This window comes from Zonotrichia albicollis, chromosome 21, assembly GCF_047830755.1.
Source record: "Zonotrichia albicollis isolate bZonAlb1 chromosome 21, bZonAlb1.hap1, whole genome shotgun sequence".
Classification (NCBI taxonomy): Eukaryota; Metazoa; Chordata; class Aves; order Passeriformes; family Passerellidae; genus Zonotrichia; species Zonotrichia albicollis.
In genome coordinates, this window is record NC_133839.1 from 5,128,416 (window position 1) to 5,151,737 (window position 23,322).

General features: G+C 45.2%; 1 long non-coding RNA gene across 2 annotated transcripts; it reads left to right on the top strand.

The window, feature by feature from the left end:
* Positions 1 to 3,244: 3,244 nt before the first annotated feature.
* Positions 3,245 to 18,941, top strand: LOC141731375 (uncharacterized). Of its 2 annotated transcripts, none has more exons than XR_012583427.1 (4): positions 3,245 to 3,595; positions 9,841 to 9,929; positions 14,960 to 15,012; positions 18,385 to 18,941. It is a non-coding gene; the product is annotated as an uncharacterized LOC141731375 (long non-coding RNA). The 2 variants fall into 2 exon arrangements; XR_012583426.1 differs by lacking the exon at positions 18,385 to 18,941 and adding an exon at positions 15,730 to 16,104.
* Positions 18,942 to 23,322: the final 4,381 nt, after the last annotated feature.

The window sequence follows — 23,322 nt, forward strand, 5'->3', positions numbered from 1 at the left end:
TGGTCCTGAACTTTTTTTTCCGTGTGCTGGTAATAACATCCCAGTACTAAACTGTACTTTCTGTGGGCATCATTTGCATGGCAGAACAGCTGTGAGCCTCCCTCCACCGCCTGCCTGCCATATTGCATAGATAATAACAGCTAATCCATATTAATTATAAATACACAAACCGGCTCCTAAATAAGGCAAACTTTTTGTGAGCCATTCAAACCAGTGAGTGCCAAGAAACGTTAGTGTTACTCCTGACACCTCATCCTCTGGCTGTCATGTCATGAATAAAGAAGAGCCCCCAGCACAAGTTAAGGATGGCATCTGAGCTTTAATAGCCTGCAGCCACTGCCATCAGCCCTGCGGCGCTGATTTCATCACATCTCAGCAGCTAAACTGCGCTGGGTCAGGGACAAACCCCTGCGGAGAAGGAGCCGCTGGAAGTGGGTCCGCAATTATTATTCAGTACCTGGCTCTCGGTGGCGGCGGATCCGTGCTGGACTAACCCCACCTTGTGGTGCTGGTGGGCTCTGGCTGACCTGGCTGGGCAGAAAATGCTCATCTCCATCCCCTTTGGATTTGAAGCCCCCTGGACTAACCCCACCTTGTGGTGCTGGTGGGCTCTGGCTGACCTGGCTGGGTTGAAAATACTCAATCTCCATCCTGTTTGGATTTGAAGCCCCCTGGACTAACTGTGGCAAAGACATTCTGTGCTGTCCCTGTGAGCCAGCAGGACCTCCTGAAGATAAAGAGAAGCCCCATATCTCTCCTTTAGGAACACCAAGGTCATTAGCCTGGAGACCAGAAGAAGGAGAGAAAGTTCGGAGATATGGACTCTGGGTGGCTCAAGAGTGACGTGGCTCTCTGGGTGTCTACTGAGAGATTTGTTTCTCTTATATGGCCAATGGGCACTGTATATGTGTTAGAAGGGTGTCAATATTTGGAGGAGCTATAAAAGTTATGTTGCTTTAAAAAAATCTCTCTTTCACTCTTCTGATGGAGTTGTGTATTATTGTACTGTGTCATGCTCTATAGCAACAACTAACCCCACCTTGTGGTGCTGGTGGGCTCTGGCTGACCTGGCTGGGCAGAAAATGCTCATTTCCATCCTCTTTGGATTTTAAACCCCCCTAAGGCTTTGCCTGCTGGAGGTGGAAGTCTAAAATAAGGCCTTGCATTTGGCTCGCTTTCCTCTGCTGGCTTTCTCACATCTCGCAGGGAAAGCCTGTGGATGCCTCAGCATCTATAATCCAGGCTGAAAATTCCTGATATTAAACACAAAACCCACTCTCTGCCATGTGTTGTCCATTTGTTCTCTTCTGCCACCTCACTGAGGAATTTGGTGTCACTCCTATTATTCTCCATTTTGGCTCTTTAATGTCTTCTCCCCAGTCTGCCCTTCACAAGTTCACATGGGCAAGTTGGTTTTTTGGTGATTTTTTTTTTTCTCCACTCTGTGCTATGGAATTTCCTCATGGAAAAGGTGGTCAGACTTTGGAAGGGGCTGCCCAGGGAATTCCCATCCCTGGAAATGCCCCAGGAAGGCCTGGACATAGCACTCAATGCTCTGGGCTGGTGACAAGGTGAGGATCCTCCCAGATTGGACCTGATGACCTTGGAAGCATTTTCCAACCTTTAATAATTCTATCATTCTATGATAATACAGCTGTCAAAAATGTTCCATGTGTCTTTCTCACATTTCTTTCTTTTTTCGCATTTTTGTGTGATGGTTGAAAACTTTCTAGCGTGGTTTTGGTCCCATGTTTCTTCCTCACCTTTCTTTTGTTTGCATTTTTGCGTAATGGTTGAAAACTTTCTAGGGTGGTTTTGGATGGTGTATGAACAGGACAACATCTGAGAAGCAAAAACAACATAAATGGCAAAACTCTCAGCTATTTTTCTTCAGAATTATCCTGTCCTGCTTCCCCTCCAGGCACATTAGTAAAAATGCCAATGAGCTCTTACCTGCAGGAAAATCAGGATCTTTGTAAACTGTCCAGCACAAATGGGGCTTTGATTGGAAAAATAACTTCATCACAATATTACTCAAGCTGGGGATAGCAATTTTTGTTTGCATGATGGCTAAAAATGACCATGCTTGCCCTTCCCCCTGCAAATTATGATGTCTTTTTCTTAACAGCATTGATTTCCTTTAACATTTCAACCAAAAAGAAAGAAGTAGGAAGAGTAATTTCTGGAGAGCCAAGCCACTGAAAGAGCCTAATTGTTTGCAATATAGATGACCACAGGACTCAGGGAACATTCTTAGAGATTTCATTTCATATAGACACCCTTTCTTACAGATTTCAAGAGGCAGATTTTCAAGAAGAAAGAAACTTAGAAAATGTTGAAGATACAGGAAGTTTAGTACCAAAGAACCCCAAACCTGTGGTTGCTCTGTACATACAAATATTAGCAGTACATTGCAACCTTATCCTGTTTTCTCCTCTCTGACAAGTTTTCTGGGCTTTTTGTTTTGTTTTGATTTCCTTCTGCATTATTATTATTTAGACTGAAATATTATTTTTATGGAAAATAACCCCAAAAATTAATGAGAACAGGGATAATAATTGCAGGTTGTCTCAGACACTGACGCAGGCTGTGGCTAAATCCAGTTTTAAACCTATCTCTTAAAATTTGATTAATAGATACCAAATAGATTTGGCTAATAGATTCTGATTCTTCCCTCACCCCCTCCCACATGTTCAAGGCACAGGGCAGAGAATTCATTTGGGAATGATCTATTACAGGGAGAGGTGGTGCCAATGCCTCCAAGGCTCCATCCTGAAATCAGATCCGTGCACGTGGCTGCTCTTGGCCTCTCCTTCCCTTCCTCCCACACCAAAAGTCCTACAGGAAATCTTGGCAGAGCCTTCCCACAGCTCCTGGGCAGGAAAATCCCTTTTTCCTGTGCGGCTGGGTGGGGGATTTGGAGGGGAACACAGCAGTGATGCTGGAACAGATCTGCAGGGAAGCTGTGGGGCAAGGGCACATTAATTACATCAGAGGGAAACCCAGAGCTGGAGCTTTGAAAATGAGATCAGGAGGATTACTGGGAAAATAATCAGCAGGAAGCAATCTTACCTTGGAAATAAAAAAGAGCATGAGAACACAGGTAGGAATATTCCAGTGCTGGTTCCTAACTTGCAATAATGAATTGGTGGCACATTTCATAAAACCTCCTCAGAGTGTCATTGTTTCTTTCAGAGGTGTGTGCATTAATAAAGTGAAAAAAATTAAAAAAAAGAAAAAAAGATGATGTTACCGTGTGTTTAGTGCTGTTTTTCTCCTTAAAAAGGAGTTTGACTCCTGTCTGCCTTGTCTGGGAGCCAGCAGAGGGAGACAAGCCTCTGAGCTTAATCCAGGCCTGCTTTCTCCTCTCCAACAACTTCTCCAGTTCTTATTTATTTATATTTTCTTTTTTTTTTTTTCCTTCTGCATTATTATTGTTTGGACTGAGATACTGTTTTTATGAAAAATAGCTCGAAATGACCCTTACCTTGCAGTTACAGAGAGGATTAGATTAAAAATGCTGCAGGGAGATTTGGGTGAGCGAACACGTGGCAACATCTTCCTGTGGGAACAACACAAGGAGCAGATTGGCCAGGTAGGGGCTGGGAATGCTGCAGAGTTTGTATTTTTCTGGGTGGGAAAGCCTTAAATCCGTGCTTGGGAAGAGGCTCATCCTGGTTTGATGGCAGAAGTGCAGGCATCAAATTTCTCAGATTTGGTGTAAAAATACAGATTGGATCCATAAAACACCCCTTCTTCCTACCTCACAGCAGCTGTAGGAGTCACAGCAAGGATGGGGTGTTGAGGAAATTGCCAAGAGCTGCTGGCACTGTGTACAATAACCCTGGGATGGGATGGGATGGGATGGGATGGGATGTCCTGGCCCAGTCTCAGCCAGGACATCTTTTTTTCTTTTTCAAACCTTTTTCTGTGCTCCTGGTGAAACAGAGGGTGGGACTGTGGGAGAAGTGCTCAGCAGTGCTGCACAGGTGTGATGTGGCCTCTGCAAGGACAGGCAGTGCCAAAAGCCCCAGTTGCCATGCAGGCAGGCTGGAATTGGCACTGGCAGAGAGCAGGTGCCTGCAGCATGGTGCAGAGACAGGTATTTAGTGCTCCTTATCCTCCAAAAACCCTCTCTGAGGGTCAGTCAGTGTGGTCACAAGCAGCTGCAAGTGGGATATCTGAACATCCACAGACACATCATCCTCCTGCATCAGCAGGTGGAACTCTTTGGGAGTGGGTGGTGGTGGCATCTGTGTGTCCCTGCATGTGTTTGTGTGTCCCTCTGTGTGTCCCTGTGTGTCATGTGTGTATCTCTGTCTATCCCTGTGTGTCTCTGTGCATCTCTGTGTGTCTCTGTGTCCCTCTGTGTGTCTCTGGTGTCTGTCTGGCCTTCTGTGTTTTTCTCCGTGCCTCTGTGCGTCTTTGCGTGTCTCTGTGTGTGTCTCTGGTGTCCCTGTGTGTCTCTCCAGGTACCTCTGTGTCTCTGTCTGTCCCTCCCTGTGTCCCTCTGTGTCCCTGTGTGTTCCTGTGTTTCTCTGGTGTCTCTGTCTGTCCCTTTCTGTGTCTCTCTGTGTCCCTGTGTGTCTCTCTGTATCTCTGTGTGTCCCTGTGTGTGTCTCTGGTGTCTCTGTCTGTCACTCTGTGTCTCTGGTGTCTCTCTGTGTCCCTCTATGTGTCTCTGTCTGTCCCTCTCTGTGTCTCTCTATGTGTCTCTGTGTCCCTCTGTGTGCCTCTGTGTCTCTCTGGTGTCTCTCTGTGTTCCTGTTTGTGTCCCTGGTGTCTCTGTCTGTCCCTCTCTGTGTCTCTCTGTGCCCCTGTGTGTCACACTGTGTCTCTCTGTATCCCTCTCTGTGTGTCCCTGTCTGTCCCTTTCTGTCCCTCTTTGTGTCCCTCTGTGTCCCTCTATGTCTCTGTGTCTCTGTCTGTCCCTTTCAGTCCCTTTCTGTCCCTCTCTGTGTCTGTGTGTCCCTGTGTGTCACATGAAGCCCCTCTGAGCCTTTGTTCATCCCTGTGATCTGGGGAGCAGCAGTTTTTTCAGGCTGGACACCTCATGTGGGTTTTGACTGCGCCGCCTCTGAGCGCTGAGCAGAAATCTGAGCAGATAAGGCTGGGGAGCAGCTGGGAGCCCAACACAGCCAGGGACAACAAAGGATGAAAGGGACCAAGCAAACGAAACAAGCTTTTTGAAGTCCTTGCAGAAACAGGCCCTCACTGTATTTAGTGAACCTCATGACTCCACCAGAACAAAACTGTCATCAATGGAGGGAAAAGAGGAGAAGTTGCCCTGGATGAAAATAATCCAGAGATCAGCACAGAGCAAGAGTGGTTGGGAATGCTGGATGGAGAGGACAGCACTTTAAAGGATCTCTGTGCCTGCCACCCACTCAAATAAGCCCATTTCCTCCCCTTGGCTCTGTCAGTGGAGCCTGGAGAGCACTGGGCACATTGGGCTGGCAGTGCCAGGGATGTGGATGTGACAGCCTGGTCAGAGAGAGAGAAAGCTAGATAAGTTTTCCCCTGAATCAGCCTGGGAAGCTTTAGGGAACTGGAGATAAACAATGATGGTCAAATATTAAAATAATCTGCAGGTGCTGTTTCTTAACAACCTGGTTTGCTGTTTTTTTTTCTCATAAGGTTGTTTACAAATGGGTGTCTTGTTAATTAACTAATCATGTAAAATGTATTGATTAAATGACCAATCAGGGCCTCCTATAGCAAACTAAGGTATAAAAGAAGAGAGGCTCACATAAATGGGGGTTTTACTATTTTACCTTCTGATATGACTCTGTGTCATCTCTGACTCAATGGTGACAGTCCCAGGAGTTTTTCCATTTTGTACCTTTGGTCTCTGAGCAGGCTGCCCTCACCCTCCTAATTCTGGAGTAAGAGGAGAAGCCTGGAAGATCCTGCCAGGAGCCTACCTCAGCTGTAGGCAGCAGGATAAAATCCAGCCTTGGTTTGGCTGCCTTTGAGGGTGCAAATTTGCTGAAATGAACCTGGACAAATGCCTGCTTCATCTTTATCTGCTCCTCAGGGGTGTTTGCATGGCAGCCCGAGGGCTTCTGCTACCTTCGAACATTGTATTATCAATTACCCTAATTAGAGCTTGGCACCTGCCTGACACCAAGTAATTTCCATTAATTTTTTAACCTTTTTCATGCCAGAGTAGCCAATACTCAGAGAAGCTTTATCCTAAAGCACAGCAAAACAGGAGAAAAAAAAATCAAAAAGCAAGCAAGGTTAATGGCAGTTTGATTGGTGGCTGGCTGAGGAGGCTGAAGGTTGTTCTCCACCAGTGCCTGCACAGCAAGGACCTGTGTTTGCATGGCTGCTGTTAAGTACAAGGGAGGTGGTCACAGCCTCACCTTGTGGATTTAATCACTTCTGTGCCTCGGTGCCTCACAGGGCCTTGGCAGCCACATCTCCTCCTCCCCTCACTGGGCATCTCCCTGCCTTCATGTCACCGAGAATGAGAAAGACAGCAGGGAAAACCATGAGCTTGGATTTGTTCTCCAGCAGCATGCATGTGGTAATTTTAGGGTCCCCCGTGGCAGGAAGGAAATGATGAATCTGACTCCATGTTCTTAGAAGGCGAATTTATTATTTTATGGTATTATATTATATAAAATAATGTTATACTAAAACTATGGTAAAGAATAGAGAAAGGATACAGACAGAAGGTTTAATAAGATATTAATGAAAATTTGTGACTCTCTGTAGTCCTGACACAGCCTGACCGTGATTGGCCATTAAGTAAAAACAATTCACATGTTGGATAAACAATCTCCAATCACATTCCAAAGCAGCAAAACACAGAAGGAGCAATCAGATAATTATTGTTTTCAATTTTCTCTGAGGCTTCTCAGCTTCCCAGGAGAAGAAATCCCGGGCAAAGGGATTTTTCCAGAAAATAACAGTAACACATGCAGACAGCCAGCTTCAATCATGGAAGTGCCTGTGTGGGTTTAAAACAAAAAGGGGCAGCAACATTGTCAAAGGAAGCTCATTTTGAGATAGCTGATAATGACAGCAAGCCAAATTTATCCATGATAATTTCAGGATGTGCTATTGTGCTCTCACCTCCCCCTCATTGATGGGTTTATCTGTCCAAGCCCACCAATATTGTATTTGTGGGGTGCCCTGTGACAGGAAGGAATGATGAGTCTGACTCCATGTTCTCACAAGGCTAATTTATTATTTTATTATACTATATTATATTAAAGAATACTATACTATACTAAAGAATACAGAAAGGATATTTACTCAATGCTAAAAAGATAATAATGAAAACTCGTGACTCTCTCCAGAGTCCTGACACAGCTTGGCCCTGATTGGCCAAAGAGTGAAAACAACTCCCAGCAGAATCCAATGGAACAATCACCTGTGGGTAAACAATCTCCAACCACATTCCACATGAGCACAACACAGGAGAAGCAAATGAGATCAGAATTGTTTTCCTTTTCTCTGAGGCTCCTCAGCCTCCCAGGAGAAAAATCCTGGGTGAAGGGATCTTTTCCAGAAAATATGAATATCACTGACCACGACTGGGAGGGATTATCGTCCTCCTGCAGATGGGGAGGGAAGGGGCAACCCCACAGTGCAGCCACAGCCAGGCAGGAAGGGAGCACCAGGAGCCCTGACTCCACAGCACGGATCTCTCCATGCTCTGCAGGTCAAGGATCACTTATTCCGAGCACAACAGCTGTGCTGCCTCTGCTCACCTGCAAACAGCAATGAAAATGTACCTGAGTTCAGTCTGTGCCCATGCACAGGGAGGAGGTGTTTGTGTTTGGGAGGGTGTTTGATTCTGTGTGTGAGTTTGGAGAGGCTGGTGAAGGAGATTACCTTGCAGTATTAGATTATTTTCCCTGCTCTAGGCTGTAATCAGATTTTCCACACTTTTGGAAGCCCCTGCCTGTTCATGGTGCCCCTCCTGGGGGTTCTGACTGAGCAAACCAAGGTGGGCTATGCTGGGAAGCTCTGTGTGCCTGCTCCTAGAGCACATGGATGGATGGGCTGCTTCAGAGCAGAAATCAGGAGCTTTGAACACTTCCTCGAGGTATTTGATGTCTCTGATGTGTTGGCCACGTGGGCTGCAAACAAAGTCTAAGCTCAAGCCCTGGCATTTTGGGAATCTCCTTGTATTTTCCATGCTGCTGTTGTGTTGGGTGTGTGCTGCAGCCCTGGAAAGACACACAGACCTCTGAAAATGTCTGTTGAGCAAGAGGTTTTCCACAGAAGCTATAAAACATTCATGACACCTCCATTGTGCTGTAAATCCTTAGCAGGAGTTGATAACAGTGCATGAATTTTTAATGTAACATTTATAAATGGTTATTAAAACTATCCTTAAAGTAAAGTGTCAGTTTATTTTTAATTAACTGTTGGCTATTTAAGCTCCTGATGGCCCCAGGGCAGATCAACAATCTAACAAGTTAATATTCCAGATTAACCCTGCAGTTGCTGCCTCTTTGTGTGAGGAGGATGAAGATGAGTTCACAGCATCAACAAAAAGTGGTTATTTCTCACTCACTGAAGACAAATATCATCATTTCCTGGAATAGGCTTCCTTAGTGCTAGTTTAAGAAGTTTTAGGAGATGTGGAGGGATTTATTTCCTGAATATTGAACAGATACAGACAGCAGAGCTAAGTGATTCTTCTTGGCGGAAAAAAAAGTATTTACATGGTACTGGTGAGAAGAAATTTCCATTGAAATCAGTGAATTTGGAGCAAACATTTCCAATTGCATCAATTGCGATTTCAGACCCCCAACATACAAAGAGCAACAGCACTGTGAGATTTGTGAATTTAGGCTTGGTTGCAAATGTTGCAATTGACTGAGAAATTAAAAGTTTGGCAGCGTGAAACCTGTGCCTGTCTATTTAGCAAAGTATTTTTGGTAAATTTTATTGTCAATGATCAGCATGGGAAGTTTTCTCCTCCAGCATGAGGAGAAAACTGGTACTGAGTATGAATTAATTTCTATAGCATATATATTTTTAAATTACCATTTTTAAGGTGTCAAATTTAATTATTCTCCAGCATGCAACATGCATTTTTCATTTGTCATTGTAATTGAAATTAGTCATGGGATGACAGATTTTAGAGATATTATCTTTTTCTGTAATTGTTGCTATTGTCCATGAGAAGCTCCTGTGGTTATCCTTTGAAAATGAAGGTCAAGCCAAAACATCCCCACAAAGCAGTTTGGTTTCAGTGTTACTGACATCATAAATGGGTCAGTTCATTACGTTTTGCCACTTAAATGATAATTATTAGCCCAGTCTGCCACACAGAGTCATGTCTGGTGACAACAAGAACCGGTACAGGAGGAGTTTGGGTTATTATTGTGTTCCAGAGTGGTGAAATCCTGGGACATTTCTTTCCTTCTTTATTTATTATTTTTTTTTACTCAGCTCAGTTATACTCAGGGATTTCTGTACCAAGGTCTTTCTGCAGATGGGAACTCATGCAGCTGAACTTTGCATTGCTGTGTCCCCTGAGCCAGCAGTGAAAGGTTGGAGATTCCAGACAGTGCCTCAGAGCTTGTTTCACTCTGATTTATCAGGAGCTGCACCTGGGTGACACCAGGGGTAGGTCCCAAAAGCTGAACAGTGTGGATATTTTGCTGAGTGCAGTAAAACTGGGCTCTCCCTCCATCCCCAGTTCATTTTTGCTCCTCTGCCATCACCATCTCTCCCACCTGTGCCCCTTCCTGACCGCTGAGTCTCTCAAGACAAGCCAAGTCTCTGGGCAAATAAGAACTATTTAAAGTTATATAGACTTCCAGATTGTTTTTTTTTTTTTTTTCTGATTTTTTTTCCCTCCTTTCCCAGGTGATCAGCCTGGGTGTTGGGAAAATATGAAATCCAGATCTTTGGAGCATGCAGAGCAACAGGAGCGCCACCAGCAGCAACGCCTGTCGGTAAATGCCGCTCAACGCAGCAGAGCTCCCTGGAGATTAAAGGAATCTTGGAAATGTCATTGCCCTGACCAAATGAGATAATTTGTATCTTCTGTCACTGGAATCAAATCCTCTTTTTTTTCTTCTTTTTTTTTTTTTTTTTTTTTTTTTCCCATAATTAACTTGCAACTGTGGGAAGGTGGGGGCGAGGCTGGGGGTGGGGAAGGGAATTTCATGGCTAATCCAGCTGCACTATGGAAATGATGGTTGGGTAATTGTGCTCTCTAAATGAACTTGACTCGATGGTTGGTGTCAGGTTTTGTTAAGTGCCCTGGGCCAATGGAGACTAATTAGGAATGCATTAAATATTAAAGCTCTCTGACATTGGGGCATTGATGGTGACAGAAGAAAAGAAATCCCATAACCTAATCTGCACCCAACAGGAGTAATTTATGTTCTCTTCTTTTAGCAAAGAAAAATCCAATTATTTGGCCTGCTGGAAAAAATATATTTAAAGGAAAAGTTAATTTAGAATGGGGAAAAATATATATTAAAAATAATACAGGTGCTGTCAACACAGTCTGTGAGTGTCACTTCCCCTGCAGTTTTTGTCTTGTTAACAGGAAAAATATTTCCCTTTGGTGAGGCTGTTAACTGGTTTTGCCATCCCAGCAGTGGAAGGCAGGAGTGGAATATTGTGTTTTCCTTTTTCTGTGGTGAGATCAGCTGGATATAAGAGGAGATGGCCATCAGGGGATGCTCATGGCCGTGCAGGGAGGGTGGGCAGTGTTGGGGCTGTGCCCTCAGGCTTTGGGGTGCTCCCATGGGGAAGGGAGCAATGCAGAGTGAGGGCTGCAGTGCAGATGAGTTAATGTAGGGCACCTCTGGGGTGAGGCTTGTACAAAGCTCTCAGAAATTCCAGCAATTAAGCTCTGCTCCCGTGTCCCTACCAGGAGCCAGCCCTCACAGCTCCACCTCCATCTCCACACTTCTCTCTACCCACCAGTTTCCAGGGCAATTTTGTCTGACCTTTAGTTAAATGTCCTGCTCTCCCAGGCAGCTCATTTCTGCTGGTCTGTCTACTTATGCAATCTAATCAAACCCAGAATGGAATATAATCAGCCTGATCCTGTAACATCCACTTGCACAAACACCCGGCTCCGTCTGCTGCCCTGGCTGTGCCTCTGCCTGAGCTCATCTGTCCCTCTCAGCCTTTCACTGCAGGTTTAACCTGTTCTGGAAAAATCTGGAAGAAATTGCTGGTGAAATATCCAAACCCCCAGGTCCTGTGAGGGCTGGAAAGAGAAAGGTGCCCACAGGTGAGCAAATAGATCCTGCAGCACCCGGGGATGCCTGTGGCACCTGCCCACACAAACACACCTGGTGCCTTTCTCCATCCTTTTATCCTCTTTTCTCCCCCATTCCCAACAAGACAAAAAAGGCCTGTTCATCTAGGGAATTATGGAAGACCATTTTCTAAAGGAACTTGGTTGCCACGGGTTACCAGATGCTTATCTGCCACCGGTGTGCTCTTGCTAACTGCAGCCCTTGCAGGGAGAGGCTAAAGAGGAAAAGCCAGGATAGCTGGGAACATCAGAGCACTCCAGGGACCTGCAGGGAGTGTGTTCTCCACAAAGCAGCTTTTCCAGAGCCTGGAGTTTCTTGTGCCATTGGCTCCAGGGTCCCTGAGCAGCCAGGGTGAATAGAAAGTTGGTTTGGAATTTCCTTTGCAGTGGGAGCAGGGGAGGGTAGGTTGGAGAGGAGAAGGTGGAATATGTGAAGTGCCCAGAGAAATGATGAGGAGATTTTTCATTTGAATAGTTGGATTAGTCTAAAATGGTCAGGGAATGTGGGAAGACAGATCCTGCTGCACAGAGCAATTCTGCTCTGTGTCTGTGCTGTGCTTTGCATTCATGTGATGCTCCCAAGCAGGACTGGTGCAGAGAGGAGAAAGTTCACCCAGGGTTTTTCTGGGGAGAATATTCCTGTTTAGCACAGGCAGAGCACTAAAGGAACCCAGTCTGGGGGAGGAGGCAGAGAGGACTTGGACAGAAGGGGGCCTGTGATAGACAAATAACAAACAGTCAGTGCTGCCCTTCATTTGAACATCTCCTGGTGTCCTCATCTGTGCAGCCCCATCCCTCAGGGGCTCCCTGATGCTGGGCTCTCCCCTTCCCCACAGTCCTTCCTGAGCTGGTCAGCATTACAGAGCTCTCCATAATCCCCATTTCCCCTCATTCCTGCCACAAACCCACTCCTTTGCCCCATATCTTCAGTCCTATGGCTCCCCAAATCCTTTTTAATCCATGGTCTGGGAATTCTGAGCCCCTTGGTCCTGCAGCCCTCGGTCCCTGCTGCAATCTCAGCCTCTCCATCAGCACAGAGAGAGCACTTTGCTACTACAATAATGAGCAAGAAAGAAGCTAAAAACAATACTTTACATTTCAAATAACTCCTGACACATCCCTTGTCTTTCCCTAACGGAATGACAAGTGACTTTATCCTGAAGGAGAAGGCAGCCTCCTGGAGCTGTCTACACTGTCAGAGAAAATAATTTGTAAATTCTCTGACTACCTCTGTCACTGTTCGACTTTTCCATGCTTTTCATTCCTCCCTCCCTCCAAAGTCCCTTTATGTGTTATTTCCCAAAGTGCTGCACTTACTTTGAATGTTTTCAGCCAAAAGCAAACTCCTTCTCATCTAAAGGTAGGAAGAATAAAAAACCCTTCCTGAAATGAATTAACAACACTGCTGCCTCTCTCTCTGGTCCCTGCATCTGTACCGTGTATAAGACGTGAACTTTAAAAATAACCAGGTCTTTATGACTTATTTAAAAATAAAAAAAAAAAGAATGCTAATGAGGGAGAAAGACACACAGAAACCCTGAGAGGAGGATTTGTTCAGGGTAAGAATAACTAAAATATTTACTAATGAGAGGGAGAAGAGAAAGTAATTTAAAAGATTTAAAATAGTTTTGTGTGTTTTTTTTTTTTATTCATGCTTCCTTTCATTTTCATTATACACTTCAATATTTGCCTACTTTTCCAGCAAAAGATTTACCTCAAGTGCGTACAAATTATCTGGCATTTGGTTAAGGACAATATGTCTAATTATGTCTCTAAAGACCTGAAATATTTTTAACTTAAGCTAAAAGTCAAACCAAAAAAAAAAAAAAAAGAAGTGGAAAATTAATAATCCTTTTAAAATTCATTCCCATGATCGTAGCTGTACAGAACACCTCAATGCCAAAGATTAAACCAAGGGAAATATGAGAGCAGGGAGAAAAAAAAGAGAGAGAAAATAGAATTTCCCACATTATGCCCTGATTTAACCTCCTCTGGAGACTTGGGAAACCTTGTGTTAAATAGTCTGGTTTTGGGTGATGGTTTTGGGTGATGTTTTTGTGTTAAATTGTCTGGGTTTGGGTGATGTTTTTGGGTGATGTCTGTCCCACACCTTCTGACTCCGTCTCTGCCAGGGACTCTGCACCTGCCTGGGGAGCCAAACCCTCTGAGCTCTGCTAATGAGGTTCAAACTGTGATGATAAATATCTATTTAGTAAATATAGTCAGTAGATATTTACTCCTCGTCCCCTCTTCCCCTCAACCTGAGTAACTAATGAAACTCAATTGAGCATATTAATTATTTTCCCCTGGGGGTGAGGAGAAGGAAGGATGAGCAGCACCATCTCCAGAGGGTTTCCTGTGCTCCAGCAATTCATCTGTGGTTTGGAGGGCAGAGTGACCGATCCTCAGGAAGACACAGAGGTTGCAGGTGTGCTAATTTCATGAAGAAGAAAGGCACTGCCAAATAAAAACAGATGGATCCAGTCACTAGTTATTTATTTCTATAATTAGTTGCAAGCTGTGGTCTCAGAACTTCAAGAAACTGTGGATTTCTATGAAATTCCTTCCTGTACTGGCAGGGTGGAAGCTGGGCTGGGTTCTGGCAATATCAAAGTGTTTTCTCTGGCTGGTGGAGCCCATAAGAACATCAAGGACAGGTTGGTCTTGTAATCTAGCGTTTAAGTCTGAGTTAAACTCAATTCTGCTTTCGCCTTATGATGCTTCTTCCCCATCAACTTAATTGTCCCCAGTTATTACCCCAGTGTCACTCTAGGACACAAAACAACACGACACAGACTTGCTGCTCTTTCCAAGGTAAAAAAGGTTTTTTATTTTCTGACTCCAACAATTATAGACTTTCAAAAGTGACAGTGGATTGGAGGATTGCAGTACCACCTCTCCAATGACACTGGACAAACCAACAGTCCATCAAATTTCTCCTCCTCCATAAAAGAATGCAAAACAATGAGTTATTTACAGAAAGTGCATGAGAAAGTTCATTACAAGAATATAAACATCAGAAGGCTCAGAAATCTTAAAAAATCAGGGTGACACCCCAGCTTCTCTTCTCTTCTCTTCTCTTCTCTTCTCTTCTCTTCTCTTCTCTTCTCTTCTCTTCTCTTCTCTTCTCTTCTCTTCTCTTCTCTTCTCTTCTCTTCTCTTCTCTTCTCTTCTCTTCTCTTCTCTTCTCTTCTCTTCTCTTCTCTTCTCTTCTCTTCTCTTCTCTTCTCTTCTCTTCTCTTCCCTCCCCTTCCCCTTCCCCTTCCCCTTCCCCTTCCCCTTCCCCTTCCCCTTCCCCTTCCCCTTCCCCTTCCCCTTCCCCTTCCCCTTCCCCTTCCCCTTCCCCTTCCCCTTCCCCTTCCCCTTCCCCTTCCCCTTCCCCTTCCCCTTCCCTCTCAGACCCCTTTTAAGCTGTCAGGAGCAGTGAGGACTCATCTGGAGTCAGATTTTGGTGCAGGCTGTGCTCAGGCTCAGCTCTGATAACCTGGTGTGTGTTGTTACAGTCCCTCTTATCTCTCCTCCCAGAGCCTGGCCTTGCCAACCCCAGCCCATATCCCTAAGCCAATCTGTTCTCAAAGGTGGGATCAACAGATCAGGGAGGAATATTTTATTTCCTTCTGGAAGCATCAGGTAGGAAAGGCATTTGCCAGCTCATCTAGGCATGTCTACTCTGTTTTTATTTTATTTTATTTTTTTTTTTTGTAGATGAAAGCTGCTAAGCTGGAATTGTTAGAAAATGCAGGTCTGCAAGAGAGTGGGTGAGTAAATCATTTGCTGGGTCAGTTATAAATGTGCCAAAAGCATCTCATGACAATACCTTTTAATGGCACAGGAGAGTCAATAAATAGCAAAAGAAAAGACTTATGGGACAGATTTATCTATGCAAAACTTTTGTGCTTTTGACTTTAAAAAGGTATGTTCTTTATTTTTGTTTGAATGGCTTCATACAGAAAAATATTAGAACAGAATTTGTTTCTCAGCTATTTAACAATAATAACAAAACAACCCCAAACCCTAGACAAACCCAGAAACACTCAAACTTAAACCTGAAGAAAATTATCTGCCTCTATGGGAAAGAAACTAATGAAATCCAATCAAATCTCAGCTGGAAGAACAAAGAATGGTGGCTTTGGGCATAAATCAGACGTGGAATTAATTTTGTTCTTTATTACATGCCTTAAAAATAAAAAGAGGGCACCCTACCCCCGGGAGTGCTGAACAGATTGAAATGATGTCCAGAGCCTGCCAGCTCCAGAGTTCAGGCAAACAAAACTGGTTCAAAATCAATATGAATCCTACTGGTGATAAAAATCCCCCAAAAGCACCGAGGGCACAGAATCCTTCTGCATTTATCAGTTTCCAGGGTGGGAAGAGGGATGTGTGGGATGCAGAAGGGATCAGATGAGGATGATTCAGGGTTTCCTTGGGGTCATCAGGTGCATTTTGCCACATCTTAAAAACGCTGCTGTCCCCAGGAGTCACTGGAGTGGGCCAGGCTTTTATCCCAGCACCATGGACTTGTGATGGAAATGCCAAAACCTCAGTGAAGATGGAGCTGGACCCTGGGCACAGCTGAAGTTTCACATTGTTCTTCTCTAGGCAAGACTGTCCTTGTGATGCTTCTGTTTTCAGACTAAACAGTGATGATCCCTGCTTTGTATTTGTCCAAAATTCCTCCTAAATTCATTATTGGGAGCCCGCTATGATCAACAAGTAGGAAAAGAGTCTCACTGCAATTCTTCTTTCTGCTGGGTCTTCACTTTCTGCTATCACAAAAAGCAGCACAGAGCTCCATTTGGAATTTCTAGCCTGGGTTTTCTTCCTAGCTTGCAATAAAAATTTTAATTAGGCATTTATTATAGATGAGGAAATCTTAAAAAAAAAAGCTGCAAAGTGAAAAAACACTGAAATGTTAATATTTCCATTGCAAGAAGTTCCACTTTTGAAAAATTAAAGGAAAAAAATAAAACCAAAACAAAATCAACAAACCAGCACCAAAAGAAATGAAATATTTTGGTTTGATTGCCTGAATGTCCCTGAAATGTTTCAGTACAGTCCCGTTTTAAACATCTCTTTGTCTTTAGTGATGCATTCCTTGCTGGAGTTTTAGAATCCCAGCTTGCTGACAAAATAGAATTCCAAAGAATATCCAAAAAATATCCTGGAGTGCTGCAATGAGCCTGATACACTGTGAATTCCAAGTACAAGAGGAATTCCTCTCCAGAGATCTTGGCTGGAGAAGAAGTGTCCAGCTCCCAATTTTTTATGAGGCAGTGTTTAGTGTGTCATAACAAAAATAAATTCATTATTTTGTTTGACTGCTTTCAAGCAAAGCATTTAGAAGACTGAAACATTCAAGCCATGGTTCTATTTTTAATCAGTCTTTTTTTTTTCTGGCTGAAAGTTTATTCTGCATGTTTATTTTTCCAAATAAACAAACAAACTCCAGCAAATGTAAATTTTTCCTTTGAGGAACTGCATTTTCCGTTGTGTATTTCCAATTCATCCCAATGGAAAGTGCCTGAATAATTCAATAATACATAAAGAAGGTAAAAGGATGGAAGTGAAGGCTGAATGCTATTTGGCCAAAGCCCAGAATTAGGCTGGGAGGAGAAAGATGAGCGTGGAGTGATGCAAACCCCCTTAAGTGAGGCCTAATGATTCACAAATGCCATGAAATGCAGAGGTGGAGTAATTTGTATCCCACGTGCAGGCAGCGAGGGATTTGAAAAGTGCAGAAAAAGAATTATTGGCCTCATCAGAAAAAAAGCCAAACTCAGCTCAGTTTTATTTCTCATGACTCTGGTGGAACATGGCAGGAGCTGGGTGTCACCCTGGGGTGATCCTGATTGCTCCCAGGAGCTGAGGATGGGGCTGGAGGCTGCTGGGTGTCCTCCTGGGCAGGAGGGGATTTCAGGGAAAATCACTTTTGAGGCTGTCATCAGCTCTGGGGTTTAACTGTGGGTTAGGGCATGAAGGAGAAATTTTGTTCCTGGGAAAAACTTCTGTACCATGATCCCAGTGGGATGCAGAGACAAGAGGGGCAGGGACCTGGGATAATGCACAGGCACTGCTTGATCCCTTCCCTTCCCTTCCCTTCCCTTCCCTTCCCTTCCCTTCCCTTCCCTTCCCTTCCCTTCCCTTCCCTTCCCTTCCCTTCCCTTCCCTTCCCTTCCCTTCCCTTCCCTTCCCTTCCCTTCCCTTCCCTTCCCTTCCCTTCCCTTCCCTTCCCTTCCCTTCCCTTCCCTTCCCTTCCCTTCCCTTCCCTTCCCTGGAATTCTCCACACTTTTTTATTCTAAATTAATTTTCTGAGACAAGGAGAAGACGCTGCCTTAGCTTTGTCCTTGGGAGTTGCAGATCTTGATTGAAGGAATAATTTTACATCTATATGTGCAGATTCTGGCCAGTTTTTGACAGGTGTGTGTCACTTCCCATGGCCCCCCAGTCAATCTCTCCCCCTCTCTGCTTTGCCTTCTGATTGTGCCCTGTTAAATATCTCTGTGCTTGCCAGCTCTCCCAGCTCTGCGGTGGGTCAGAAAGTCACAAAATCCTGAGCAGGTAGAGGAGAACTTGAGGAAATTTCCTAAAATCTGTCCCAGGAGAGAAACAGAAAGAGCAGAGCAGTGGTCACTGAGAGCTCCTGGACACTTTCTCCTGCCAATGCTGCAGGCTCTGAAAATGCCACTGTTATGGGGGTCTCTCTGAGCCTCATCCCAAAATATCCTCCACAACACAAAGAGAAAGCTGGAAAAGGAAATTGCTGTGATTTCTTCACCTGTAAGCAAGGCACAGATGCATAAAGATGTTATTTACTGGGAATAAATGCTCGCCTCCTGACTAATTCTTGAGGAGGTGAGAGGGATCATGGGCAGAAGTGGCTCACAGGGAAAAATCTCGTGGGAGTAAATGTAAGGACAAGACCAATGTGTCACCATTATCATATAACTGCCACGAAGTGGAACCATCCAAATTACTTCAGGCACAACCTGGAGATGTGACATCAGCTTTGTCACCTGCCTAATCTGAGGCAGAGCAGGTGGAGGTGAGACCAAGGTCATCATTTATCTTAACAAGGGAGCTCTGGGCTGAGCTGCACAAGCACAGAACCCCCTCTCTGTGTCTCTGGCAGCCCTTGAGAGGCAGCTCTGCCAGCACTGGAGCTCATGTGTCAGTGGAGGAACACTGTTATCTTCTCATCAGCAGATGACAACCGCAAATACCTCGGCCTGAAAGACTGCTCTGCCATCACCAGGGGTGAGCATCAACCTGCTCCACAAATAATCTAATTTAGGTGGATAACAGAGGACTTGGATGTGGGAGGTGGAATTCAGAGCCCTGTGAGCAGGACAGGAATTTCTCCCATGAATGCAAACCTGGTGCAGGGAAAACACACAAACGTTTTGCTCTGCTTGTGACTGAGGCAGGGAGGGAATAGGTCATCAAGCTGGTTCATATGCAAGAGATACATTAATCATTAATGGGGTATTAGTATTTAAAGTCCCCAGATCTCCCTCTAACATGCAAAATAATCCCTGCTGCCATGGATGGTTTGTTTCACTGAGTAATCCACTCATCCTGTGCTATAATCACAACAGGCACAGCTTCCACGGGGACTTTTCAGTGTCAACACTTTGGACTGTGATGTCTTTGAGACAGAATTGTCTTTTTGCTGTGTTTGTGTACCTCCAAGTGAGCTGGGGAGGGGCAGCTTTTAGAAATCCCATGCGCTGAGTAAGTGCAGTTAGTCACTCCTCCATCCTCCTCTCTCCCTGGAGCATTCCATGTCCTTGCGTCTCTCCCAGACACATTTAAAAGAACAATTTTTCTTGTGACAAGTAAAGCAAGAAGTGTGAGCTGGTGTCTGACAGGTTCAGGGAGAAGCTCACAATGAGGCAAGTAGACATGGAAAGTGCTGATTAGAAGCACCATCACCCATAGCAAGGAGAGAAAAAAATCCCAAGAAGTAGCAGGAGGAAAAGGGAAGAGAGGAAGAAAAAAAAAAAAAAGGAGAAAACGAAGCATTTGATAAAACAGGTTGGTATAAAAAGTTTGTGACTGATGAGGTTTAGGATTGCTCAAACCTCTCTGGAGGGAGCTGGGCTTGGTTACCCCTGGAGACAGGAGGCTGCCCTTGATGGGAAAAAGGTTTAACAGCTTTTCATTGACATGCTGGGCTTGCCAGCTCTCAGCTCCTGTGAGAGCTCCCCTCTAGCCCAGCCCAGAGCGTTTCCTGCATCTCTCCCATCCCTCCCCTGGCAGCAGGGACTCTGCTGCTCTCCAGATGCTCCCAGATGCCAGCCCAGGGCCCTGCTGGAGTCACACAGGAGCTGCTCTTTGGAGCATCATGGAAAGTCATGGAGGTGAAACACTTCATGCAAACGCACTCTGTGTCTCTTTGACTGCCATGGGTTGGGCAAAGGGAAGCTGGGACTGTCTTGTCAAGTCAGGACCCAGGACATCCCTCTGGCTGTCCTGAGCAGCCCCTGCCAGGGAGCTGTGAGACACAGAGCCCAAAACGCCTGTGGGTTTGATTATGACCCGTGGAGCAAGTTACCAACCTCATATGAAGATCAGCAAGGCACAACAGTTTAGGTAGAATAATAGTGAAGTTATCACAGGGTGGAAAAGTAGATTTTGGGGGTTTTAGTATGGGGTTTCAGGAGGCGAGATGGAGGGAACTGGGTGTGCCCAGCCTTTCTCCTTCTTCTTCTTGGCCTCCATCTTCTGCTGTGATGGTGGCACTTTTGGATTGGTTTAGAGTAGAAGCTCACTGTCAAACATAGGTGATAAGTATTGGAAAGTAATTGTAAACATTGTACATGTAGTTTTTAGTATAGAGACATAACACTGCCCTGGGGGCAGGCAGAGTGCCTGGAACTGTCCTGCTGGATGGACCTCGGCAGGGCAGGAGAAAGAATTTTATAGATAAGGAACAATTAACAACCTTGAGACTGAGAAATGAAGAGCCCTGACTCCTTCTTCAAGCACCAGGATGGGAAAAGAGACTTTGCAACTTTTCTCAGGGTCACTCTGACCAGTGAGAGATCCCGACAGTGTCACTGTGGCTGTGCTGCAAGAGGCGACCAAAGGGTAGAGATGAGCCCTGGGAAGGGGCAGAGGGCTGGGGAGTGCAGCCAGGGTGGCTCCAGACATCCTGATTTCAAGGAGGGATTTTTAAAAGGGTTCTTGCATATCCTGTAACCCTCCCTGGGAGGGAGAGGAGGAAATAAAACAGCCCAGAGCTTCACTGAACCCTTCTTTTTGAAACAGGTCTTCCCCATTTTGGTTTCTCTGGTGATTTTTAGCAAACAGCTGTAGCATGAGCCTGGTGTGACCATACTAGGGAAGGCAGAACAGGCTGCAGAGCATCCAGATCAGATATATGTGCAGCTGGATCTGCCTCCTAGAGTGGTGACAACAAGCGGTAAAATATGAACACCGTGGCAGTAATATTATCATTATGAAATGCATTAATCTCCACGGCTGTCACTGCACTGGAGGGCCTGGCTCCAGCAGATTCCAGCCCAGCCTGGCTGCAGGGACAGGGATCCTCTGATCCCCAGCCCCAGGAGCTGCCTGCACAGGGGGGACTCAGGATGGGCCAGCAGACAAAAGGCACCTGCTCTCTGTGAACTGTATGTAAAGCACATGAAGCAATATTGCATCTTCCATGACCTAAGGGAGACCTAAAGAAACATGGAGAGGGATTATTTACAAGGGATGCAGTGACAGGACAGGGGGGAATGGCTTCAAACTGACAGAGGGTGCGTTTGGATTGGATATTGGGATAAAATCCTTCCTTGGAAGGGGGCCCAGAGCAGCTGTGGCTGCCCCTGGATCCCTGGCAGTGCCCAAGGCCAGGCTGGGCAGGGCTGGGAGCAGCCTGGGACAGTGGGAGGTGCCCCTGCCATGGCAGGGGTGGCACTGGGTGGGCTTTAAGGTCCTTTCCAACCCAAACTGTGATTCCATTATCTAACTTATTACTCATTACCCAATTTTTACCCTTTTGCTATGCAACATTCCCAACCCTTGCTGGCTACTTGGGAAGAGGCTTTTGGAGCTTGACCATTGGGATGTTCATGGCACAGCAGCACACAGCAGCCAGTCAAGGGCCCAGTAAGAAAGTGCTCTGCTGTCACAGACATCTTTTATGGAAAATCCTTTGCTTAGGATTTTTCCTCCTGAGAAGCTGGGAGGCCTCAGGAAAAAAATGTAAACAATGGTTATCTGCTGCTGTGGAATGCAACAGGTGCATCTGTGATTGGTCTCATGTGGTTGTTTCTAATTAATGGCCAATCACAGTCAGCTGGCTCAGACTCTCTGTCCGAGACAGAAGCTTTGTTATCATTCTTTCCTTTCTATTCTTAGCCAGCCTTCTGATGAAACTTTTTCTTCTATTCTTTTAGTATAGTTTATATATATATATATATATATATATATATAATAAAATAATAAATCAGCCTTCTGAAACATGGAGTCAGATCCTCGTCTCTTCCCTCATCCTCAGACCCCTGTGAACACTGTCACACTCTGCCTCTTATGGAATTTAGGTGAATGGACTGTAATTACACAAATATTTATGGGTTCTCTTTATTGTATGAGTCACTGAGGGCTTGTGAGGGGCCAGACAATTTCCATTTTGTTTAGGGCAGAAATATCCCCGGAGACCAGGCTGATCTATGGAGCTGCCATATCAAACCCTCCTAGGAAAGGGGAAAAAAAAAAAAAAGATAATGCATTTATTAGTCAGCTCACATTGGACTGCTGTGTGTAGAAAAGGAGAGAACTGAACTGAAAAATGCTTTTAAAACTACAATTCCATAAGCATCTGTCTCATTTCAAGTACGGCTGGGGCCTTTCTGTCTCCTGAAAGGGAAGGAGAGGGTGAATTCAAATGATCTGTAGCTCTGGAGTGCTGAAGGGGAAAAAAAGTAATTTCCCAATAGAAGTGCATCCCTGCAGACAGTGCCCAGGCACAGATAACCTCCTCCAGGGAGCCACACTTCCCCCAGAGTCCCTCCCCAAATGATTCACTCTGTGCTCCCTTTGGTCTCCCTGAGGCTGAGATCAGAACAGTTGGAAGTGACCAGAAAAGAAACAACAATTTTTGATGGTATTCACTTTTGAGGGTCTCGGGTTGAGGGAAGAGATGAGGATCTGACTCCATGTTTCAGAAGGCTGATTTATTATTTTTTGATGTATATTATATTAAAACTATACTAAAAGAATAGAAGAAAAAGTTTCATCAGAAGGCTGGCTAAGAATAGAAAGGAAAGAATGATAACAAAGCTTCTGTCTCGGACAGAGAGTCTGAGCCAGCTGACTGTGATTGGCCATTAATTAGAAACAACCACATGAGACCAATCACAGATGCACCTGTTGCATTCCACAGCAGCAGATAACCATTGTTTACATTTTTTTCCTGAGGCCTCCCAGCTTCTCAGGAGGAAAAATCCTAAGCAAAGGATTTTCCATAAAAGATGTCTGCGACAACAATTCTTGGCCGTCAGACAAGTGGAGAAAGGGGGGAAAGGAGAAGGTGGGTGAGTGCTGTTTGTCTCCATCCATGTCCTGTTTGTTGCATTTTAGTCACCAGTCACCTTCCCCATGAGTGCTGAGGTTTCTGCAGGACCCACAGAGCACATGAGGGGAGCTGTAGTGGACCCCAGCATCAGCAGGGCATGAAGAAGCTGTGGCACAGGCAGTGGAAATGTTCTGTGCAATGCTGGGACCTGTGCAAGGCTGTGCTTTGGGCAGGGGTGCAGAAATCTCATGTGACTGGGGCCATCCAACAGCTCCTGTGTTGTGCAGCTGTGAAAAGGAAGGGAAAAGAGCAGAAACAGAGGAGGCAGGAGCAGAAACTGCCCTGAAAATTCCTCCTTGTCCTCTGATCACCACAGCATCTCAGAAGCTTGGTCCACCATGGGGATCTCCAGCAGCAGCTGGAGTGGAGCAGAGCATCCCTGAGCTGCTGGCAGGGATGATGGAGGGCACAGAAAGGCTCTGCTGGGCTTGTCCCTGGCCAGTGGGTAAAGCCCAGCCTTGGGTGAGGCCACAGCTCAGGACA